This window comes from Puma concolor, chromosome B4 (genome assembly GCF_028749965.1).
Source record: "Puma concolor isolate L17-30 chromosome B4, mPumCon1.1.hap2, whole genome shotgun sequence".
Classification (NCBI taxonomy): domain Eukaryota; kingdom Metazoa; phylum Chordata; class Mammalia; order Carnivora; family Felidae; genus Puma; species Puma concolor.
In genome coordinates, this window is record NC_141673.1 from 91,728,711 (window position 1) to 91,753,063 (window position 24,353).

At 35.7% G+C, this 24,353-nt stretch overlaps 1 protein-coding gene and 1 pseudogene across 1 annotated transcript in view; both read right to left on the reverse strand.

Annotated features, from left to right (window-relative positions):
- The window catches only part of PIK3C2G (phosphatidylinositol-4-phosphate 3-kinase catalytic subunit type 2 gamma), a 539,869-nt gene that overhangs the window by 494,655 nt on the left and 20,861 nt on the right, over positions 1–24,353 (reverse strand). The gene's annotated exons all lie outside the window — the stretch shown is intronic.
- On the reverse strand, positions 4,528–5,805 carry LOC112867854 (uncharacterized; annotated as a pseudogene).

Sequence of the window (24,353 nt, forward strand, 5' to 3'; positions counted from 1 at the left end):
TGTCTTTGTGTATATGTATATAGATATACTACCATATACGTAAATAATATTTTCATAGATATGTTATTATTTAATCAGATAATAACCCACTCTGTCAGAAGGAATACAAAATATCAAGTGAGTTAAAGGCAGAGAAAATAAGAGAAAAAATGAGGGTTGGTATATGTGAGAAAAGTTGCATTCAAAATTATAAAATTGGGGGCAGATTTCAGGATGGATCCCATCCCATGGGGGATGATTGGATACATATTAGTGTTAGAACAATAGGTTTGTAGTTACAAAACATGAATAGTTGTTCATTAGTACAGCATTATAGTTAAAATAAGTGGGCATGAGACAAAAATGAGATTGAACAGTTCAGATGAAACCGAAATATAACTGAGGAATGAGATAATGCCCCCATTGTTCTTAGCAAACATCAGAATTTGAAGAATTAGTGGACGTCTATAAAGTATTAGAAAATTAAATCTAGGAGAAAAGTTCACAAAAGGGGAATTTTGTACCAAAACCAAAATATACGCAATTTGGGTACCTTATTTTATAACAGTGAATAACATGTAATCAAGAAACTATGTAAAATGAAAAAAAAGATATTTTGGAAAATGTATTTTCTCTTACTACATTTTTACTTGTTAAAATCAGTATGTTAGTTTGTGATATTCAGTGTTCTAAAAATCAAGAATAGAGCAACAAATGCTTTGGTTACTTCTTTTTCCATTAGTAACACCTGCTGCTGTGTCAATTATCTATTTGAGGACACTCACCAAACACTGTTGATGGAAAATGATGAAAGGTAAACCCAGAACTTTGATTAATGATCAAAGATCATTTTATTAAATATTTATTAAAATATCTTTAAACAACATAATTTCCTCTCATAAGGAAAATATAAAACAACATAGCTTTAGTACTTGTATTTTACCTTTATAGAACCACTAGTAAGTGGTATCTCTGAAACAAACTTTAATTTGGACACATTGGCATGGATTTTTAAATTTTTTAAATTAAAAATAAATAAACATTAGAAAAATAATAATAATAGGAGGGCCGCATGCGTGGCTCAGTCAGTTAAGCATCCGACTTTGGCTCAGGTCATGTTCTCACAATTCGTGGGTTGGAGCCCCACGTTGGGATCTGTGCTGACAGCTCAGAGCCTGGAGCCTGCTTCAGATTCTGTGTCTCCCTCTCTCTCTGACCCTCCCCTGCTCACGCTCTGCTCTCTCTCTCTCTCTCTCGCACAAAATAAATAAACATTAATCAATCAATCAATCAATCAATCAATCAATATTCACAGTTAGAAGATTAACAAAAGCAGGACTGGCCAGAACAGTGCTTATTAAAGGCAAACTCCGATGAGATAGAGATTTGGTTGTTGGAAATGTTAGGGCAGAGGCTCAGAGATGTGGTTTACTATTATTTGTGTGTGTAGCATTTGTTTAATGGAAACAAAACAAAACAATTTGTGTCATGTTATTCACCACATATAATTTCTTCCCTGTAATATGAAGATGGCAAGTTTAGGAACCACCTCCCACCTCAAAGAGCACAGCCAACTAAATCAGTCCTGGTTATGCATAGAAATTATGCTGAGATGAACACAACAGCCAGAGTAGTGGAGAATGCACACTGTTCCCTTCCCAAAATAATGATTGATAGGATGATGAAGATAGGATAAGATAGGTGCACCATATGTTGGCAATCCAGGCCATAGACATCTTTCTTTTTAGAGGGATCAAGAAACATAAAACACAGTTAAATCCCCCCACCTTACACATACATTAAAAATAATGGATTTTTAGGGGCGCCTGGGTGGCTTGGTCGGTTAATCGTCCGACTTCGGCTCAGGTCATGATCTCACGGTCTGTGAGTTCGAGCCCCGCATCGGGCTCTGGGCTGACAGCTCAGAGCCTGGAGCCTGTTTCAGATTCTGTGTCTCCCTCTCTCTCTGCTCCTCCCCTGTTCATGCCCTGTCTCTCTCTGTCTCAAAAATAAACAAACGTTAAAAAAAAAAATTAAAAAAAAAATTAAAAAAAAAATAATGGATTTTTGAAAATATTCCTTAAGACAAAAACACAGCAATAGTAATATGAAAGAGGAAGGTATATGTCTGAAGATAATTTTAAAAATGAAAATGAAAATTGGAAGTCTAGAGCAGACTTTAAAATCTGCATTTTTGTTAATGAAGAGTCAAATTGGCATTACAGAAAATCAGTTAAGTGGCATTGATATAAAACAGAAGATTTTTTAAGAACATGAAGACAGTCAAATAAATGAACATATTAAAAAGCATATAATATAAATATTATAGATATGAAGATTAGAATCTAACTATAATAATAATAATAATAATAATAATAATAATACATATTCTTGGAATATAGAAGCAATAGTCCTTATCCTGGTAGTGTAAGGAGATAAAATTCTACATCTCAAATATGATTCAGTGTGTTTCAGAAAGAAAAAAAAAAACATTCCAGGGGTGTCTGGGTGGTTCAGTCAGCTAAACGTCTGACTTTTGATTTTCGCTCGGGTCATGATCTCTGGGTTTATGAGTCTGAGCCCCTTGTCAGGCTCCCTGCTGAGAGTGTCCAGCCTGCTTGGGATTCTCTTTCTTTTCAGCTCTCTCTCCCCCTACCCCGCTCTCTCTCCCGCTCTCAGGATAAATACATAAACTAAAAAAAAAAAAAAAAAAAAAAAAAAAAAAAAAAATATTCTGGTCTCCCAGAAAATAAAAAACAAGTAAAAGCAATTGAAAAAATTCAGCATGACTTAAACTCTTTGCAATTATATGAACAGAAGTTAGTTAAGAAAAGTAAAAAGTCTAAAGAGTTTAGAGGGAAGGTTTTGCAAAAGTCGAATTATAAAGACAGCTAAATTCCGGTTAAAATAAGACAAAAGAAAGATAGTTTCAGGTATGCAAGTGCTCTGAAAAAATACACTCAATGTTACTTAAAAATTATCAAAGTTTCAATTCCAAAAAACAGAGAATAATCAAAATGAAGAATTTAGGAACTAGAAGGATATAAAAGAAATTGTGATAAGTCTAATTATATGCATAGAATGAGGTATGTGATATTATTTATTATCAATGACTAAAGTGACTTTTGTGGAAATCTAGGCTATGATTAATCATATGATTAATCAGAAAAACAAACTATTTCAAGTAGACTTTGTTAGAGCAGAGAAAAAATTTAACAATATTATTGTCTAACAATATGTTTAAAATAATTATGATATAAAAATAGTTATGATATGTAGACTATATAATCATTTATTGAGTACATACTATGTATGTATTGAGTACATACATGCTATATGGCTTAAATATATTTTATGTAAATATATAAAGTGCCCTGCAAAGAAGATATTATCATATTTTACATGGTTGAATCTTTTATACACCTCAATGTAATTAAAAAGATTAATCTAGATCAAAGGCCAATTATTGTCTGAGTTAGAATTCACAAATAAATGTAATTGGCTCTAAACAGCTCTCCCCACCACAATACCCTCCTTCAATACTACTGAAAAATATATAGATATTTTAAATCATTTCTACAAGTGGTTTTGAGTTATACAGGAAGATGCCTAGGTTTTGATAATAACAGTTTTTTAATTTTTTTCATTTTTGAGAGAGACAGAGCACAAGCAGGGGAGGGGCAGAGAGAGAGGGAGACATATAATCAGAAGCAAGCTCCAGGCTCTGAACTGTCCACATTTGGCTTGAACTCGTGAACTCCAAGATCATGACCTGAGTGGAAGTTGGTCACTTAACCGACTGAGCCACCCAGGCACCCCTTATGTTTTGATAATAAATATAAAAGTAAAATATGAAAGTACAGGTTAAGTATGATTTCACTTAAGGACAAAAGTACCACAAAAAAAGGATCGCAAAGAAATATACCAAATGATTATTAGCTATTGGACCTCAAGGGTTTTATATTATATGAGAGACCCCCTCCCCCAGATAATATGTTCTTTATCTAAAAGTTGCCATTGTTTATGTAACTCAATATGTCTTTCTCCTTGTGCAGCTAATGACCTTTATGTCAAAGTATTTTTCTGAGAAACTAGTGAAACTTTTAGGGCCTAGTATGTGTGGAACCTAGCATCTGTAAAACACATTTTAAAAACAAGTGATTAATATTGATCGACAATGTGTTATGGGCCAGGTGTTGCTCTAAGCTTTGGGGATAGAGCAGCAAATGAGACATATAAAAGTCCATACCTTCGTAAAGCTGGTATTTTAGTGGGAAGACACAATGATAAACAAAATATGTACATTATACAGGATGTCAGATAATGATAAATGCATGAAGACTACGGTGAGAAGTAAGTCAGCCAAGAAGGACAGGCATGCTGCAGGAGGGGCAGTGAAAGACTGGTGGCTATTTATTTATTCATGAGACAGAGAGAGCATGAGCACAGGGGAGAAGAAGAGAGACAGAGACAGAGAATCCCAAGCAGGCTCTCCACTACCTGCACTGAGACTGTGAGATCATGACCTGAGCTGAAATCAAGAGTCAGAGGCTTAGCCCGTTGAGCCCCCAAGAGTGGTGGCTATTTTAAAAGAAGGTTAGGTTTGGCATTCTCGAGCAGATCCTTTGAGCGAAAATCAGGAGAGAAGCATTCACAGAAAAAGCAAAACACTTCCCTCCTAGTCCAAAGCCATGTGGTTTACTGGGGGCTGGCACCATGCGGGCTGTAATGGGTAGGAGGAGCCCCGTGCCTCAGTCCTCAGCGGCGTTGAGCTGCATGTTGCCTGGTCTCGCAAAGCTCTCCACCGCAGTCTTTGGCCGGGGAGCTGTAAGGCCAGGCAGGCCTGGGAAGGGACTTAGGGGCCTCCACCGAGCCCCGGTCCAGCTCTGCAGGCGGAGCATCACCACCACCATCCTCACCTGGTCTTCAGTGACTAGGTGCCAGGGCTCAAGCTGCTGTGGGCTGTACTTCTCCACCTGGTTGCGGAGCTCCATGTTCTCCGCAGGTGGACCTACTTGGCTCACTTGAACTTCCTCATCGCCTTGGGCCTTCTGATGTGCACGTGAAGCTGCCCCACCACTTCGAAGGTCTTCCCGCCCATCTGGCAGAAGTGGGGCCGACCCTCCTGGTGGCTGCGGGCCATGTGCCTCAGCAGGATCCCTTTTAGGGGAAGCGCTGCTTGCCGAACTCACACCTGCAGGGCCTCTTGCCCATGGGGGTACAGTTGTGCTTGTCCGGGCTGGCTTGGGGTACAGAAGATCTTGTCACCGAGGTGGCACTGGAAGGGCTTCTTGCCCGTGTGCGTGCTCAGGTGCGGGTCGAGGCCGGCCTTCTAGAGAAAGGCGTGGCTCCAGAATTCACAGACACACGGCCTCTCGTTCCTGCGCTTGGCCTTCATGCGCATCTGCCGGCCGTTTCTGCCGGAGGCCTCACTCCTTGCACAGAAACAGCTTCTCCCCGCAGTGCTTAAAACGCTCACGCAGCTGCAGTTCTCTTGGGACATGAACATTTGGCACAGACGGGACGGGCATGGAGCTTGGCAGCTCTTTGCAGCTTGATCACGTACCTCTTCGAGGCCTCCTTAGTGAACTGCTGGGTGCAGGAAGAACACGCGGAGCCCATCTCCCCCGTGTGGGACGCCGGGTGCAGCTGCGGCTCCAGCCTCCGGTGGAAGGTCTCCCAACACACGGAGCCTGAGAAGACCTGTTCCCAGCCGTTGATATAATTTCGGGCTTCATGCTCCAAGAGTTTCTCCTGTTCCAAAAAAACCCTGTGCACATTTGGGACATTGGAAGGGTTCCTCCCCAGTGTGTTTCCTGTTGTCATTTTTTAGATGCTATTTGCTAAGGCACTTTTTGGCAGAAAAAGGAAGGTCTTGAGTGTCCCCTCTTTCACCTGTTTCTTACCTGACTTGAATTCAAAGTAATTACTATGCTAAAGTGGCAGATTCTGAGGTGGCACTTTACCATTTCTTTCAAAGGAATATACATACTTTCTAGGATTATAGGGGCTGGGTGCCTATTTTTATGGTACAGAGTAGAGTGGGGGGGCAGCACCTAGAGAAAGTGTTTCAAGCCTAGTGAAAAAACCCTCTGTGTGTTTGAGAGCTGACAGGGAGGTCAGGATAGGACAGCAGTCAGAGAGAGAATGATGGCATAATATGTGTTGTAGAATGCTTGGCCTTCCTAATTGAAAAATATAAAGAGGGGCACCTGGGTGGCTCAATCGGTTGAGCTTCTGACTTTGGCTCAGGTCATGATCTCGTGGTTGGAGAGTTTGAGCCCCAGCTCCGCCTCTCTGCTGTTTCCAAGGAGCCCACTACAGATACTCTGTCCCCCTCTCTCTCTGCCCCTCCCCCCGCTCTCAAAAAGAAATAAAGCATTAAAAAATATCAACATCATTAAATATATATATTTATATTTATATACATATATAAATATATATACTTATATGTATATAAATATATATATACTTATATGTATATATATACATATATTTATATGTATATAAATACATATAAAGAAATTCACAACGTATACAGGAGACCTGCTTAGAATTACCAAATAAATGCTTAATATACTGCTACTAGCCCAGAATCTTTTATGTTTACAGTTGTTTGATAAATATCTCACTACAAAACTCTTAATTATTTACCCAATTTCAGGATAAAAAAGAGGTGTGCATGCATCTGGAATTATGAAGACAGACTGAGTGAATGCACTTTGCAAAGGCAGGCTCGATCTAACTCACAAATGGATGAGAAACCATCTTAGCACTATGCACATTGGCTATATCTCTGGACTTTTTAATCCTCTTATTTATTATTATTTTTGTTTTTGTTTTAAACATGAAAACTGCTTATGCTTATATTTCTAAATATCTATTATAAAAGTCAGTATCTAACATTGCTCCTTTTAAAACACAATTATAAAAGCATTTCTTATATCACCGTTAAATTTATTATGTTTCAGTGATATTTTGTTCCTTGTACGATAGGAAGTTAATAGGCCTCATGAACTGTATCTAGAATACAAGTTGTACGGGTAGCATATTCCAACCTCTAAATGCCTTTCATGTCAGCATGAGAGATACCATCAGGCATTTGAAATCTCCAGCCTATTTATAAAGATACCATCAAAAACTGCCTGATGTAGCTGACTTATGAATCAATTATCTGAACTACACCAAGTGATGTATCTATTCTGAATTTTAGAGTCATATATTTGAAGCTAAACTACAAACAGATAAACTATTCAACAGCCTATCATGATTCTTATCTTCATGTTTATATCTGTCAAATGTAGGGAGAATAAAAGCAAAATCTGAGATTTTACCGGGAAGCTGTTAAAAAAAAATAAATCACACACGTACGAATTCTTTGTCTCTCTCTAACACACACACAGACACACAGACACACAGACATGTACTTGACAATCAAATTACCTATGACCTGAGGGAAAATGAACACACAGATCAAAAAGTAAAATTAAAAATTTTTAAATAAGGTTTCTTTATTAATTTTGAGAGAGACAGAGAGAGAATGGGGGAGGGGCAGAGAGAGGAGGGAGAGAGAATCCCAACCAGGCTCCACACCGTCAATGCAGAGCCAGACACAGGGCTCAAACCCACAAACCGCGAAATCATGACCTGAGCTGAAGTCAAGAGTCAGTCGCTTAACTGACCGAGCCACCGAATAGCCCCCAAAAACTAAAACTTAAATAAAATCAAGGACACATGAAGGATTACTATTGTTGTAAAGGGGAAAACTAACAATAGGTAAAATTTATTCTCTTAAGTTTTATGTCTTAAATGGCTATTTCAGTAAACAGAAATGCTGTTGCTGTTCTAAAAGTTACAAAGTCACTGGATATGGAGAAGAAATGGTCCTGTTTCATTCCAGATGTTGTTGACAATAAGCCAAACTTAAGAGAGATGTGTGTCCTTTTTGCTTTGTTTTGTTTTTAGGTGATACTTCAAAAGACATTCAACTTAAAAAGTTACACTTCATTTGTAAATGTTAATTTACACTTTCATTGCTTTGTCTGATAGTATCCAGATTTTAGGGAAGACCCATCAGAAACAGAAAAAAATTTTTAATTTTTTTAATGTTTACTTTTGAGAGAGAGAGAGAGAGAGAGAGAGAGTGAGGGAGAGCAAGCATGAGCAAGTGGGGGAGGGGCAGAGAGAAGAATCTGAAGTCCGCACAGAGCCCGACGTGGGGCTTAAACCCACAAACTGTGAGATCATGACCTGAGCCAAAGTCAACACTTAACTGACTGAGCCACCCAGGCACCCCAGAGAAACGGAAATATTAAGATAACAATGTGTTAATATAGACTGAGAAATGTGGTTACTTTAGTCAATGATTTATTTTCTCAACACAAAAAACCTGTGTGAGACACCAAGTTAATATCAGAAGTTTGCTCTTCTGCATAGAATTGTAATAAAAGAAACTCAACATCTTACTGCTTCCTTGAAAAACAGTGACCGCCAAGGTGAGTGAAAAATAAGAGGCAGTTAGGCAAAAAATGCTGATAAAGGCGTTTGGAGTTTAATACAACATAAACCAAGGCTTCTGAAGTTATGTTCCCTATAGCAGAATCTCCTGGGGGAAGGGGGTAGATGTGAGGGGATAGAGTAAATTTAAAGTGCAGAGTCCGGTGTATGGAATTGTTGAATCACTATGTTATACACCTGAAGCTAATATTACTTTGTGTGTTAACCAACTGGAAATTAAAGAAAAACTTAAAAAAAAGGCAGAGTCCTGGGCTCCACCCTGGATTTACTAAATTAAAATCTGTGGGCACATCCTAGGATTTAGTCTTAATATGTTTTTTTAGTATTTCTTAGGCTCACTGGAGCTTGAAACACCTTTTCTGTTAAAGAAGGAATCAAGAAAGCTGGCATGGTAAGCAGGAGACAGGTCAAGATGGCCTAGGCTTCACTATAAGGGATTTGGTGTTTTTGCTTAACATGGTGGGTGGCCATTGGGCAGGGGAATGATGTGCACATATTTGTGTTTTTAAAATACTATTCTACCTGTAGTGTAAATAAGGGCAATGTAAAGAAAAGAATGGAATCAGGGAAACCATAGTCAGGAAGGAGGTGGTTGTAATGATCCAGCCTCAAGATGGTCATGGGTTACACTAATAATAATTAAAACAATATTAAAAGTCATAGCTAACCCGTACTGAGATACTATGTACCATAAAAAGTGCTTTACAAGCAATTTCTCACTTAAATTTTAAAACTACCCTATGAGGTAGGTGGGAACAATTACTATCCTTATACAGACAAAACAGAAAACCTCAACTCAGTTATCAAGTACTTTATATAATTAGCAAGTGGTAAAACAAGGATTCAGATTCCACATCTGTCAGACTCAGCTGCCTATGTTTTTTCAGCTTCTTTTAATGTTTATTTATTTTTAAGAGAGAGAGAAAGAGAGTGCGAGTGGGGGAGGTGCAGACAGAGGGAGACACAGATTCCGAAGCAGGCTCCAGGCTCTGAGCTGTCAGCACAGACTGACGCGGGGCTTGAACTCACGGACCGCGAGATCATGACCTGAGCCAAAGTTGGATGCTTAACTGACCGAGCCACCCAGACGCCCCTCACCTGCCCATATTTTTAATTGCTGTGTTACTGTGTAAGAAGCAGTGAAGTAGCAGATTAGGGAACCACAGAAAAGACAGAATTTGCAGGATCGATAGTTGCTTATATGACAAAAGAGATAGGGAGGCCTGAGATGAGGCCTGGAACTTGGGATGGATTGTGATATTCTTCGCTGGTGTCAGCGAATACGGTAGAAAGAAAGAGAATATATTCAGTTTTGGATTTTGAGTTTATGATGTCTCTGGAACATCTATGTAGGTACGTCCAATAGGCAGATGAATATAACATTTTGGAGTTTGTGATACAAATCTCTGTAGTATGTATTTATAGTATGTAGTATAAGACTGTAGGATGAAAAGTCAGAGGCACATAGAAGAAACTCAAGGTCTAATATCCAAATGCTTGAATACAGTGAGAAGAAAAGAAGGCTTATAGCAAAACATTAAGAGCACTAACAGGCAGGGAGGAGGAAGTACCTAAAACTGTTACCATATAATATTTCCAAACTGGGTCCCTCTGAGAGTGAAAGGAGACACTGGTAATGATTACAGTGAGGTGATGGGCATAAGTGGGTTCTGACCCAGGTCGGCCAGCACATAAAGCCACCCTTCTCTAGGGAGACTAAGAAATGAGCATTTTAAAAGGCAGGCAGAAAGCCAGCCAACAGTGTTAGCATTGAATCCAGGAGCATTTACAGTATCCCTGTAAGGCTTATGTGTGCATAAACACATTTGCTCTCAGGAAGCCCATAATTTAAGTTGTGATTTCCGTCTTCCCAGTGTGGGCACCTTGAGTGGGAAAAATCACTTACAGAGTGTTGATTTCTCTGGCTTCCCTAAGTGTCACATTCCACATAAAGATAAAACTTCTACCTGGATTTAAATGATTATTTCAGTGAAAATTTCATCTACTTTTCTTTAGAGTTCTTTGTTTGTTGTGAAAACTTATAATAACACATATTAGTTTTTGAAAGATGTTAAAATATCTTCATTTTTGGAAAACCGCTTAAGGAACAACGATGAAGATTAGGCTGCCCCATTTGTCATCTGTGATCTGGAAATGATCTCATGTTTACAACCCCTGGAATATTTCTACAGATGACTGATACCATCTCTCGTTATTTATTTTTGCATTTATTTCAGAGCAGTTTTACAATCCTGATTTCAAATTGTGGGTTAAGCCTTATTTCCTTTTGGTGTTCTGATGTTAACTTACTGATATGATTTTCTTACAATTAAAGGAGACTTAATATTCTCGGGATCATTATGTCTTTTATTAGAAGAGGAATATCATCACCTAGTTACTCTGCTCAATTTCTTCTCACATAACCATTTCCAGCGCACTCTAGTCAAATTGGCTATTGTTTTTCCTTTCTCATTCCCTATAGTATTGGTGGTTATTCTTTCCCACATAGCACGGGCCTTTTTTTTTTTTTTTTAAGAGAGCGAATAGGGGAGAGGGACAGAGAGAGAGGGAGAGAGAGAACCTTAAGCAGGATCCACACCTAGTGCGGAGCCCCACGCAAGACTCAGTCCCACGACCGTGAGGGATTGATTCAGCTTGAGCCAAAATCAAGAGGTGGACTCTCAACCAACTAAGCCACCAAGGTGCCCCATCACAAGGGCTATTTTGTAACTTTCTCTTAACACATGAAATATTCTTTGTTAATCATGCTGGTTTTATTCTATTATAGATATACTCAGGTGTTTATAAATATATACATGGAAAAATTAATCTTTGATATATGTATTTTTGTCCATAATAATATTGTGAGGTCCATAATGGTTCAGGACATTAACGTGTAGTTTAAGAATGTAATAAATACTCAATAAACATTTGTTGAAGGGATTAAATTTCAGGATTATTCAAGTATAGAATAACACTTTGTATAAAGTAGATACAGAAATTTTAACTTGGCCTTCATAACGTACTGTGGTAGGTTGTAGAACAATGCTTGATATTAAAATGCCCTGCTCTTTTTTCTGCATTATCAAAATATCTCACAAAGTAATTACAGCAAATTCTTCTAATTTAAAGTTTATTATATCCTTAGAAATATTGCAAAATATAACAAAAGACATTATATAGGTCTGCCTTTGCACAGAAGTAATCAGAAAGTATTCTGTCTCACATATGTATTAAAAACAATATAAAAGTCTAGAGCTGCAAAAGAAATACAGTTAAAGATGAGTAGGAATGTAATAAAAATTTAAATATTTGATATGTGATATGAAATAGATTACATTTGTGAACTTCCAGAGCATATTTCTTTTGATGTAACAAATGTGATGTCTTCAATACTTGATGTTGTCTCATAAATCAAAGGAAAATAATACAGCAGCTACTCCATATAAAATGAGTAAAGTTCACAAAGAAGAAAATATAAATAACCAATGAACAAACAGATAAAAAATTATTCAAGTTTCTAGTAACCAAAAAAAATTAAGATAAAAAGAGTGAAAAGATTCAGCCTGGTCTATCACATGGGTAAATGTTAAGATGAGAATAATACTCAGTGAAAAAACCAGGATAGTGAGGCTGGCATTTCCTGCACTTGCTGGTAGTATACACATTTATTAAACTTTACAGGAAATTAATTTGTCAGTATGTATCAAGAGTCTATGCCTGAAAAATCTGATTTTCTCTATGTGCATGGTATTGTGTAGATTTAGTACATTTTATTAAAAAATAAAATCACATTAAAAACACAATAATGCTTTATATAACTCCTCATTATTCACTTTTTTCTGACATAATTGTTTAATTATTATTAAATTTAGAGAGGGAGTGGACAGGAAAATATATGTATATTCCCTTTTTTCAAATTTTTGTGCAGTCCTATGATTTTTCTCTAAATATTCAGATTTAGAACAGTCCAAACTCTATCAAAAAGTAGGTTAGTTTAAATTTCTACAATATTTTCTTTTAATGTTTAAGTTATTTCAGTTATGTTTTTATGTGGAAAGGAGAAATGAATTCTGATTTTCTTGTTCTAGTATGCATAGTTACAGTCCACTTGATTACACACTGGAAATTTATGCAAAAATTTGTTTTGAAGTTTAAATAATATGTTTTTGAGTAGATCTATACTTAAAACTATAGAAATTTTTTTTCCATAAGACCCTTTGTTCTGACCTGGGTCAGAATTATCGGCAGCATTTTATTCATTATGTTTCTAATTTTTAAAAATATAAAGATCACATTTACTTCAATTCTTAGTCAAAGCTGGCTTTGTGGTAAGAGCTCTTACTTTCCCTGGGGTATTCTTTCATTATTTCAGTGGAATATTGTAAGGACCAAATGTACTACTTGGAGCTTTTAAATTTCTAATGATGTTACAGGGCAAGATAGAAATAATACATAGGGCAATTATTCCTCTTTAACTCCTTCAAGATGCAAAGAGGTACACACATACAACTCAGTCTTTTGAAATAATATTTGTATTTTTTTGCCATGATATACTTAGTATTTCAGGATTCAATTTACAAATTGTTTTTATCTAATGGGATTAGTAGGAAATTTTAAGGTATTCAACTAATTATCCAATTAATTTATATTACTAATTTTATAGATGTGAGTATTTAGCATAAATGTTATTTCTTATTTCAGTTTTATACAATTAAAAATTCCACAAAGTGAATTATAAAATTATATTTCATTATTTTAACCATCGATGTGATAATAGTTTTTTGACATAATCATCTTAAATTGGTCATTTTATTTTGTGTGTATTAACACTTATTCAATGAATGCTCTGTAGTCCCATATTGATGTTTTTTCAATTTTTGTTATAATATATACTGCAATTATATGTGTTATGATACACCTAGTTTTTCGTAAGATTATTATACAGGTAGGATAACATTCTGGAATAGGAAAAAAGTCAAACGATTGCAGTGTTTTAAGATTTTTGATACTTATTGCCAAATTACTTGCTAGGTAAGTCTTCCAACTTATACCATTTCCAGTACTGTTGAAGGTATAACAGTATCTTTGCTTATCCATTATTTCTTTGGTTTTACAATATCTTCTGCATTTGGTCCTTAGGGGACTTTTTCTTACTACGAAATTCATTTTCTACATTTGAGAATATTCATTCTGCTACGGAAGAAAGAAAAGTGAATAGAATAACTTACATGTTTAACTTGTGCGGCTTAGAAAGATAAAGTAGATCATATATCTGTGAATATAGAAGGGGATGGGAGAAAGCAGAAATACCTAACTAATATTCACAAGGCACTAAATATACATGAGGCACCTGGGACACTAAATATTCATGACATACTAAATATACATGAGACATTCAATATCCTTGCAATCTTAATTCAGCCAACATTTGATGACTGCCATCATGGCCCCATGAGTCCTCTGCCCTTGCAAGAAACATTCAAACCTCAGTTTTTGTCTTTGTGTCCATCCCGTCATCATACCACAAACACTACACACCCAAGAGCCAGGTAGTGCCCTTTTGATTTAATTGCATTATATCCTAAGCCAGTTAAGCACCCATCTCTGTCACTCAGCTTTGTGCTGTGTGCTCTAATTTAACTCAAGTCATTCAATTTGTTCTGTGAGCCTTTCCATTCCCTGATCTCTGGGGGAGCTTGTCTGGTAGCATACTTGTACTTGGAGGCTACCTTTGTATTAAGATAATTTCTCACATGACATTTTCTTACCTTCCCACTTGTAAATTTAAATACTTTTAAATACATTTTAAGCATTATTAGGTGTTTGTGTGAAGAATTTTAATAACATACAGTGTTAACCAATAGAGAAATGGGAATACATGTACTAATGACTGTGTAAATTTACACAAATTATCTTTCATCCAGTAATTCAACTTTTAGTAATTATTCTGCAATGTTTGCAAATGTACACAAAGAGACTTGTGTAAAGTAATAGTAAAACCTTTAAAATAATGTAGATATCTATTAAGAGGTAAAAGAATACTCTGAAGCCATTAAAAAGAGATCTCAGAAAATATATGGAATTTAAAATAGAAGGTATAAAATTGTGTGTAGCATGTTCCTATATGTATAAAAAGAAGACATAGCTTTATTCAACATACACTTTTGTGAAATCTTATACGTTTGTGTATTTGTGTGTGTGTGTCTGTATTAATACCTGCAATTTTTCTGACAAACACACAAGAAGGCTCATATACCTATGGAAATGAAGTGGAGGTCTGAAATGGAAACAACGATCAGTATTTTATATTTCTTTGTTTACTGTTTGTTTTCTTATGGAGTGCATGTACTATTAATAATGACTATAAGGATAATAGACTTAATATATAAAGTAGTAGTTATAAGACCAGAGTCTGGAGTTAAGATGCCCCTAATTGTTTAGTTTCATGACCTTGGGCTGGTTACTAAAAATCTCTGTGCCTAAGCATCACGTAAAATGTCAATAAAAATAGTTCTTAATTCCACAGAATTGTTAGCTTAGAAAAAAATATTAAGAAGTGATTGACACCTGACAAACATCTAATAATAATCGATATTATTATTTCATAGAGTGCAAAGTTATATAATTACATTTTTGTTGGGTTCCTCAGAGAAATATGACATTGTAATGTCTCTTCCCTTGATAAACATTAATGTAGATTCTAGAAATAAAAAAAGGTGGGGAAAGACAAAATATAATTGTAGCTTAAAATTTGGTAGGTATGGTTGAAGGAAAGGAATTAAGGGAAGAGGAAGGAAAAAAGAGAGAAAAGAAGGAAGGCAAAAAGGAAGAAAAAGGAAGGAAAGAAGGAAGGAAGGAAGGAAGGAAGGAAGGAAGGGACTATATTTTCAGTAGGCAGGGTACTAGATTCTAATGTTATCACTAATATATAGTTTTGGACAAGCCACTCACTTTTTTTTATTCAGTTAAGAAATATGTAACATATAATCTATATTTTTACAAACTTTTAAGTTAGTACAGTATTGTTAACTAAAAGTACAATATAGTACAGGTGATTTTTAGAACTTTTTCCACCTTGGAAAAGTCACCATTTTTATAAGATTTTTTCCTGTATCTCATGGGAGTTCTGGGCATTAAGGAGAGCAGTAGTGAGACTATGTTTTGAATGGCATAACGCGCTATACAAGAGTAAGGAATTTTAGTATTTTGGTTGTCATATTCTTGGCTTTCTGTTGGTGCACCAGAGTTGGCTGCTTAATAGCAGTTTTAAATATTGATAAAATACTTCCTTCCTCACTCTGTAGTAGTATAACTGCTATAGTGATGAACGGATGATTGCATTATGTGTAGTTAAAAGTGACAGTGTTTGCAAGAAAATTCCTTTAAAATGTAGTTTCATTTTGGATGTAACCATACGTAAGACAGAACAAACAATTCTAGATGCCTTCTTTGCTACTACTGAGTTACCAGAAAGCATGCAAAATGCATTAGCTGCTATTACTAGAATAATCTCATGGCGTATGCATCTCATATGGGGATTAGGAAGCACATAGGAGAGGGTACTCACCGCTTTGACAAGTGAGGATGAGAAGCCAAGGGTAATGGATGGCTGTCTCTGCTTGGGAAGAATAACTCTCTGCTATTTAGAATGAAACTCTTTTCTCTTCCTAGGCCTCAGTGTTCTTTCATACTTTCAAGCTGGGACCACATACTTATGTAGTAAAATTAAGGTTATAAGACACTTAGATCAAGTGGAATACTTTTATAAAAGTACTCACTGAACACAACCATAAAAGAGATGAACACCTACTGTGGTTGCCACAAAATAAACTATACCAACCAATAATTTAACTGTAGTCGAGAAATAAGAGTGGTTTTATTATTAGTGGAATATATATTTTTTTAAGAATTGAGAACTTGGAATTAAAAATAGAACAGATGCCCTAGCACTCATGTAATCCATACATTCACTAGGTTTTAATTAAATCTTATGCACATACTACTTGCAAAAAGTAGTTTTGTGGTAGCTATTGCATGTATGTTTCCAAGTTTATGGTTTCACACATACTAGGACCTAACAGTTTCACTAGTTCCTAGGAGAAATACCTTGACATAAAGGTCATTAGCTGCACAAGGAGGAAGACATAGTGAGTTACATAAGCAACTGCAAATTTTAGATAAAAACAGATTACATGCATGTGTCATTCTCTCACATAGTAATAAGAAACCCTTGATAGTCTCTCAAATTCCTGTAAACTGAGGTTATACTTGGGGTTACCCATGGATTTACCTAAGCCTGCAGGAAGGAATCATGTCACCGCTAGTATAAAAGAGGAAGGATTGAGAAAATAGGCACCATGGCATCTGACCTATTCTCAAAGAATTCACTGCCAGTGAAAACACATACAACTGATGTGTTAGGTCTACTGTTGGTGTAGGTGACACTCCATCTTGAGACTCATTTAGCACCTACGTTCAAAAGAGTCATCAATTTGGAGTCTATAAAGCACTGAAAAGCAATATTTTTCCTAAAATTTCTGAAATAAGTTGGCAAATAAGTTCGCAAATAAAAGAAAGTATACAACCTGCCACAGAGCCAAATATGTTAAAAGTCCACCTACCTTTGCTAACTTCCTTGAAGTCCTAAACATTACAGAAGTCCCCAGCCCTGACTAACATTTTGGATTTCATCCAAAACATCTTTTTCTCTCTGAAAACACTAATTCCAACTTCATAATATTCTCTCCTCTTTCTTTTATATTGTTTTGTAGATTGATTAATCACTCTCTGATAAGGCAAACGTCAGCATCCATTCTCACAAATGACTCAATAGTTTCAGCTAGAAACTTCCTTGCACAACAGAGTGACACCTGAGTGGCTCAGTCGGTTCAGTGTCAAGACTCCAGATTTGGCCCAGGTCATAATCTCATTGTTCCTGACTTCAAGCTCCAAGTTGGGCTCTGTGCTGACACTGTGGAGCTTGGGATTCTCTCTCTCTTTCTCTCCCTGTCTCTCTCTGTCCCTCTCTCTTTCTCTCAAAATAAATAAACTTAAAAAAAAAAAAGCAGAGTGAGGAGGAAAAAGTTTGCTCTTTGTCCATGACATATTGATGGTATAAAAATGCCTTGTGCCTGTCAGTTTTCTCTTCTTTTGGTTTCCTTTCCTTTTTTCCCTTTAATTTCCTATTCTTTTTTCTCCTTTGCTCATTTTCTTTATATCCTCTTTTCTTTTCTTTATTGTTTTTTCATTGTGTAGAGCACAAAAGATTTCACAGGAGTGAAACTGTAAATTAGCCATCACTTAGAATAAACTCAATAATCCTTACCATAGCCTGAAATGCTGTCTACCTTATATGCCCGTGCCAACCTACTGGACCTCATCTAGTTACAGGATGCAAAGCCCCTGAGAAGCAACTGAAGTTAATTCTTGGTATTAGGGTGGTAGTAAATACTGTAGTCATATGAACTCCATTAAATATACCCAAAGCACACGCACACTCCCTCTTCTCTGTGTGTGTGTCTTTCTCTTTCTTTCTCCACTCCACTTCTTTTAGTTCATTCTTGATGGATGCTTCTAAGGAGTAAATGGACCGTATAAAAAAACTGAAAGAAAAAAATGTGGAAAAAAATAAACAAACGATCCTTGGATTTCTGGGATCTAGAGAGCTGCTTCACAGGAGGTTGTGAAGATATTGAGGCTGTTTTTCTGCACTCATTGCCCCCTGTTCTTTGAATCTTTCCACCTTCTGTTTGTCTCTGTTACTTTCACATATAATGCTTACTGGGTGCAAAAATTTAGACACACCTCTTTTCAAATTAGAGCTTCACACTTACTAGCTGTAAATTGCCTTTCTTTGTTGCTATTGTCACATATTGAAAATAAAAATAACAATGTCTATTTCATAGGTTTGGAGGCATTAAATCAGAGAGTGTATATAAAGTACTTCATGTACTGTAGAGCAAACAAAAACTGGTCAATACATGTTTCTTACCTCCTCACTTACTTTTCATTATTAAAATATATTTTCCTGTAAAAGTCTAATATCAGGAAGCTACACTAAGAGAAGTTTTGTCAGTGAATTGCTTGTCCTGAGAGACTTCAAATTTTAAGCTTTCTAAGTAATAGAAAAGTATCCAATTTATTCTATATTAAAGGGGATTCTAAAATGTTTGAGCCGGTAGAATCGAGATATAATTTATTTCAGTGAATCTTATGTGTTGGACAGGATAATACTTGAATATTCGGTTCTGTTAGTCACAAAGCTTCTTTCACTGTATTCTTGTCAATAAAATCATTTAAATATATGAAACATGAAGGCAAAGTGAAACATTATGGTTTCCAAATCTTTACCTAGTTATAGATTATCAACATCTTAATACCACAGTTTTATTTTATACACGATGATGTTTTATATCCTGCACTAGACACCATAGGAACCATTAATCTCCATTTCTAATAAAACTTCATAACTAGTTAAGTGCAGTTGTTAAATAATTTCTTTTTATAGTAAAAGCTTTTACAATTAACAAGCCAGACACTGATTCAAGTCATTATCAATTTCTCTGTGATTATTATAGCTTCCATAATAATCTGCACTCTATTAACATGGATTCAGCTGCACTTTAAAGAGCAGCGTCATTAGCTTTGGTTTCACAAAAAGATGAGAAAAAAGTTGGCTTTTAAGTTCATGGAGTCTCAGAGTTGCAAACTAACACCAAAGCTCCCGGACCAAAGACATAGACAAACAATATTGTGTTTAATTTTGAATATGACTTGTCTTTTGTTCTGAAACCAACTCTGAGGGCTTGTGCCCATTAATATTTTTTACACTTGTCTATTTCTCATTTAGGTTTCAAATTTGAATAAAGTGACACTTAGACACTCATGCAGTTACATAGCAGAAAAATCACTTAGTTGTAATTCATATTTATCATGCAGAGAGGAAAAAGGGTCCCAGAAGGAGAGCCCACGATTTAACAGTAATGCATCAGATATATTGTAAATGTGGTTGCGTCTAGACAAATAAGGAGAGTGTAAAACAATAATTATATTATAATGGAGTAGATGAAAGTTCAAAACACAGCTAAAATCTAGAAAAGAGCATGCCTTTCCAGGAGAAGATGAAAGAAAAATATGAACTTCATATATTGTTACATATACATGTCTATGGTAGGGACTTTTAGCCCCAATGTGGAGAGAGTAGTTATCAGTGGACCAGAATTCCCATCTAGTATAGATAAACATAAATCAAATACATAAAATAAAATAAAATAAAAATGAATAAAACACATATAGCATAAAATTCAGAAAAAGAATCTGTTTGAAGGAAGTAGAGAGTTGTTGAAGTAAAAAGAACTAGAGAGAATTCTGAAGGGAGGAAGATTCAGAGATAAGGGGTGGCTCTTCAGTGCTTACAGCCTGGGGCGTCTACTAGACTCAGGCATTTAAAGCAGCTGGATGAGAAAGGACAGGGAAAACAGAAGAATTATGGACGGGAATTTAGAGACTCAAGTACGTAGCTAAATTTCCTTCGGTACATTTGCCAAATGCTGAAGCTACATGGAGTGCAGGGGTAAAAGTTTAGCAGAAAAATTTTGAAGAACATGAGAGTGTTCACCATTCTCAGGAGGATAGAGACTAGAGGTTTTTACTGGTAGAAGAAAGATGCACAGAATACATAGTACTCTTAGTTGAAAACAAAAACAAAACCAAAACAGAACAAAACCTGGGAAGCAGTATGAATCAGAGATGGATTGAGCCTTACTTGAACTTCAACCCAGCTTTGATTTGTCATAATGTGTGGTAAGATTAAGATGATCAGCCACTTCTCTATGTGAGCTATGAAATGAAAGAGCTTTTCTAGCTACAGAAAATAACATATGAAACATATTACACAAATTACTATAATATTTTAGAAACACAATGTCTGGAATTCAATCAAAGATATCTACTGAATATAAGAACACAGAGTGATTGAAGTAATAAGATGGAAAACAACAAATCATGAAAACACTAATTAGAAGAAAGCCAAACACCAGACAAAATGGACTTAAAGCAAGAAGGCTTTAAATTGTTATACGCTTATAACACAGATTCAAAATATGAAGGATAAAAATTGACAGGAAACAAAAAGAGCCAGACAAATGTACAATCATAATGGAATATTGTAATAAAAAACAAAAAATGAGGAAATATGTAGAAGACTTTATTGTAATTAAGAAATTCAAATTTTTAGACATACAGATAGTATGTGGATTCTTTTCAAGAGCATATATTGTACTTCCCCAAGTTAACTATACCCTGCATCATTAAAAAAAATAATTTAAATTATTGAGAGCATGGTCTCAGATTATAGTGAAATTAATCAGAGATAATCAGAAAATTCTCAATGGGTCAGAAATGAAACAAAATACCAGTAAATAACCAAAGGGCCATTGAAGGAAATATAATGGAAATTGGAAAAAAGTTAAAGCAAATGGAACGATGATATGACTCCTAAAATAATTCTAATGTCACACAAATGCACTAAGGAACACTTCCTAAGTTTCTCGGGTCAATTAAGCCTGAAAAAGGAATTTAAAAGAAGAAAATTACTAACAAATGTTGCTGAGCAAAGTAAATGCAAAATAAATCTCAGCAAAAGAATAACCATAAAATTTAGAAATATATATGTGCTTAAAGTATATATATACATATATATATATATATATAGTATGAACATTTCCTTAAAACTTACTATATATGTGATACACACACACACACACACACACACACACACACACATATATGAAAAACTGACAAACTAATGTTTATTTTAGGATTGAAAGGTTGGTTTAACAGAAAAAATAGTCCATACAATTAATCACATTAAAAAAAAGGACCAAACTTGTTCAATCAACTTGACAGTTACAGAAAAGATAGTTGAGGGGCACCTGGGTGGCTCAGTGGGTTAAGCGTCTGATGTCATCTCATGGTTCATGAGTTCGAGCCCCAAGTCGGGCTCTTTGCTGACAGCCCTGAGCCTGCTTCAGATTCTGTGTCTCCATCTCTCTTTCTGCCCCTCCCCCACCCACGCTCTGTCTCTCTCTCTCTCCCTCTCAAAGCAAATAAACATTAAAAAAAAAGGAAAAGATAGTTGACAAATCCAATACATTTTCTACAGTGTACCCTCTAAATCAATCCACAAAAAAAAAAAACTTCTAACAATCAGGAATAGAAGGATACTTCCTTAACCTGAAAGAAAACTTCTACAAATAACTTGTACAAAACAGAAATATATATTTGATGAAGACTTATTGAAAAGAATGGCACCTGCTGTTGATTTGATTTGTAAATATTGATTTGAACATGTCTATACACAAAATGTCATGAACAAGAATACTCATATCAGCAATTTCTCAATAGCCACAAACTTGAAATCACTTCCAATGTTCAGATATACTGGAATGTATAAATCGTGGTGTATTCATCCAATGGAATAGGGTACCATAATAACAATGAGTAAACCACACTTACCCACAATGACATGAAAGGATGATTACACATAGTAACACAAAGTGATGACATGGAGGAATCTCACAAATATAATTTGAGTGAATGGAGCCTAACACAAAGTGTACACACATATTATGCACATTATATGCTATTGTAAGTGAGGAGAGTGCATAAACTTGGGCACTGTAGCTGGAAGACAATAAAAGGAGTTTTGGGGGTTTGGATAATAAGTTCATTTTTTTATCTGGGTGCCAGTTACCTTATGGTTTCATTTCTGAAGATTTATTAAGCTGTACGTTATTACACTATATACTTTCCATGTGACTTTATTTAAATTAAGTTTATTAAAAATAACATAAGGATTCTGAAGGAATAGTGTTATATACAAAGTGCATCAGATTTATAGGGTAATTTTGTTTTGTAAAAGCATAAGAGGAAAGATGATCAGCACACTTATTTTGTGTAATTATTTTCCATAAGAAGAAACTACTTCTTTTGATCCTATCTCTTATGTGTATGTATATGAATATGTAAATGTAAATGTATATGTGTATGCATATACATATGTATATGTATATGTGTATGTATATCTCTTTCTGATGCACAGATCATTCCTCATTTCTGTGAAAAAAAAAATGCCATTTTAAGATGAGGCAACCCAATTACTATCATCAAATCATAATTTGATGACACATAGGCCAATACAACCTAACAGAGAACTCAGAACAGACCCATAAAATATGTTCAACTGATTTTTGACAAAGATGAAAATGCAGTTCAAGTGGTAAAGAGCCTTTTCAGTAAATAATGCTGGAGCAAGTGCGCATCCATAAGAAAAAAGAACAGACCTCAACGCAAATCTCACACCTTATACAAAAATTAACTCAAAATGAATCATGAACATAAATGTAGAATTAAAAACCATAAATTTTCTAAAAAAAAAAAAAAAAGGAGAAAATCTTTGGGACCTATGGGTAAGCAAATAATTTTTAAGCTTGTTACCAAATCACAATCCATAAAAGAGAAATCTGATAAATTGGATCTCAGCAAAATTAAAAAGCTTTACTCTGTTACAAGAAAGGACAGAAGAGTATATTTTGGAGTCACATATCTGACTAAAAAAATCCTTTTATCTATAATATATAAAGAATTTTCAAATGTCAACATTAGAAAACAAAATATTCTAATTAGAAAATGGGCAAAAGATATATGCAGACATTTCACAGAGAGGATATACAGATGGAAAATACACATTTGAAAATATGAAAATATGCCCATCATTGGCCATTAGAAAAAGGCAAAACAAAATCACTTAGCGTTCACAATAGAGAATAGGAGAAGAAAGCTACACAATGCACAAGAGAACTCTTAAAAGGTCTTTAGACATAGGGGCACCTGGGTGGCTCAGTCGGTTAAGTGTCCAACTCTTGGTTTCGGCTCAGGTCATAATCTCATGGTTCGTGGGTTTGAGCCCCGCTTCAGGCTCTGCACTGACAGCTGCATAGCCTGCTTGGGATTCTCTGTCTGTCTGTGTCTCTCTGCCTCTCCCCTGCTTGCTCTCTCTCTCTCTCTTTCTCTCTCTCTCTCAAAATAAATAAATATTTTTTTTAAAGGCAAAAAAAGGTGTTTAGATGTAGTCAGAAGAACAGTGATCAATTGACATGTCTGGGGAAACTATTCACAGGGAGGACAGAAACGTGAAAGTATTAAAGAAAGTGCACATGGTACTCACACAAGGCCAGGAATAGTGCTTATTCCCACCAGTCAGACTAGAAAATTTTATAATTCACAGGTAGAGAATGGAGAGGGGTCTAACAGTAGTGAATAATTCACTCTAAACTAAATACTACTCTAGTCCTGTAAAACAAACTTAAAACGCAAGGCACAAAAAGATCAAACTATTTGTGAGTGACTTAGTGTATCCCAGGATGAAACTCAAGAATATTTTTAGGAATATGGGGCACTTGAGTGGCTCAGTCGGTTAAGTCTCTGACTCTTGATTTTAGCTCAGGGCATGATCTCAGGGTGATGGAATGGAGCCCTGCTAATCCCACACTCAGCATGGAGGCTGCTTGGGATTCTTTCTTTCCTCTCCCTCTGCCACTATGTCTCTTTCTCTCTCTCTCTCTCTCAAAATAAATAATAAAATAAGCATTAAAAAAATATTTGTAGGAATAAAAAAAAAATCCAGCACCCAACAAAGTAAAATCCACATGTCTGGCATCCAATTAAAGATGATCAAGTATGCAAAGATTCAAGAAAATGGGGGTGGTTCAGTCAGTTAAGTGTCGACTCTTGATTTTGGCTCAGGTCATGATCTCAAGGTTCATGAGATCAAGCCCCATGTTAGGCTCTGTGCT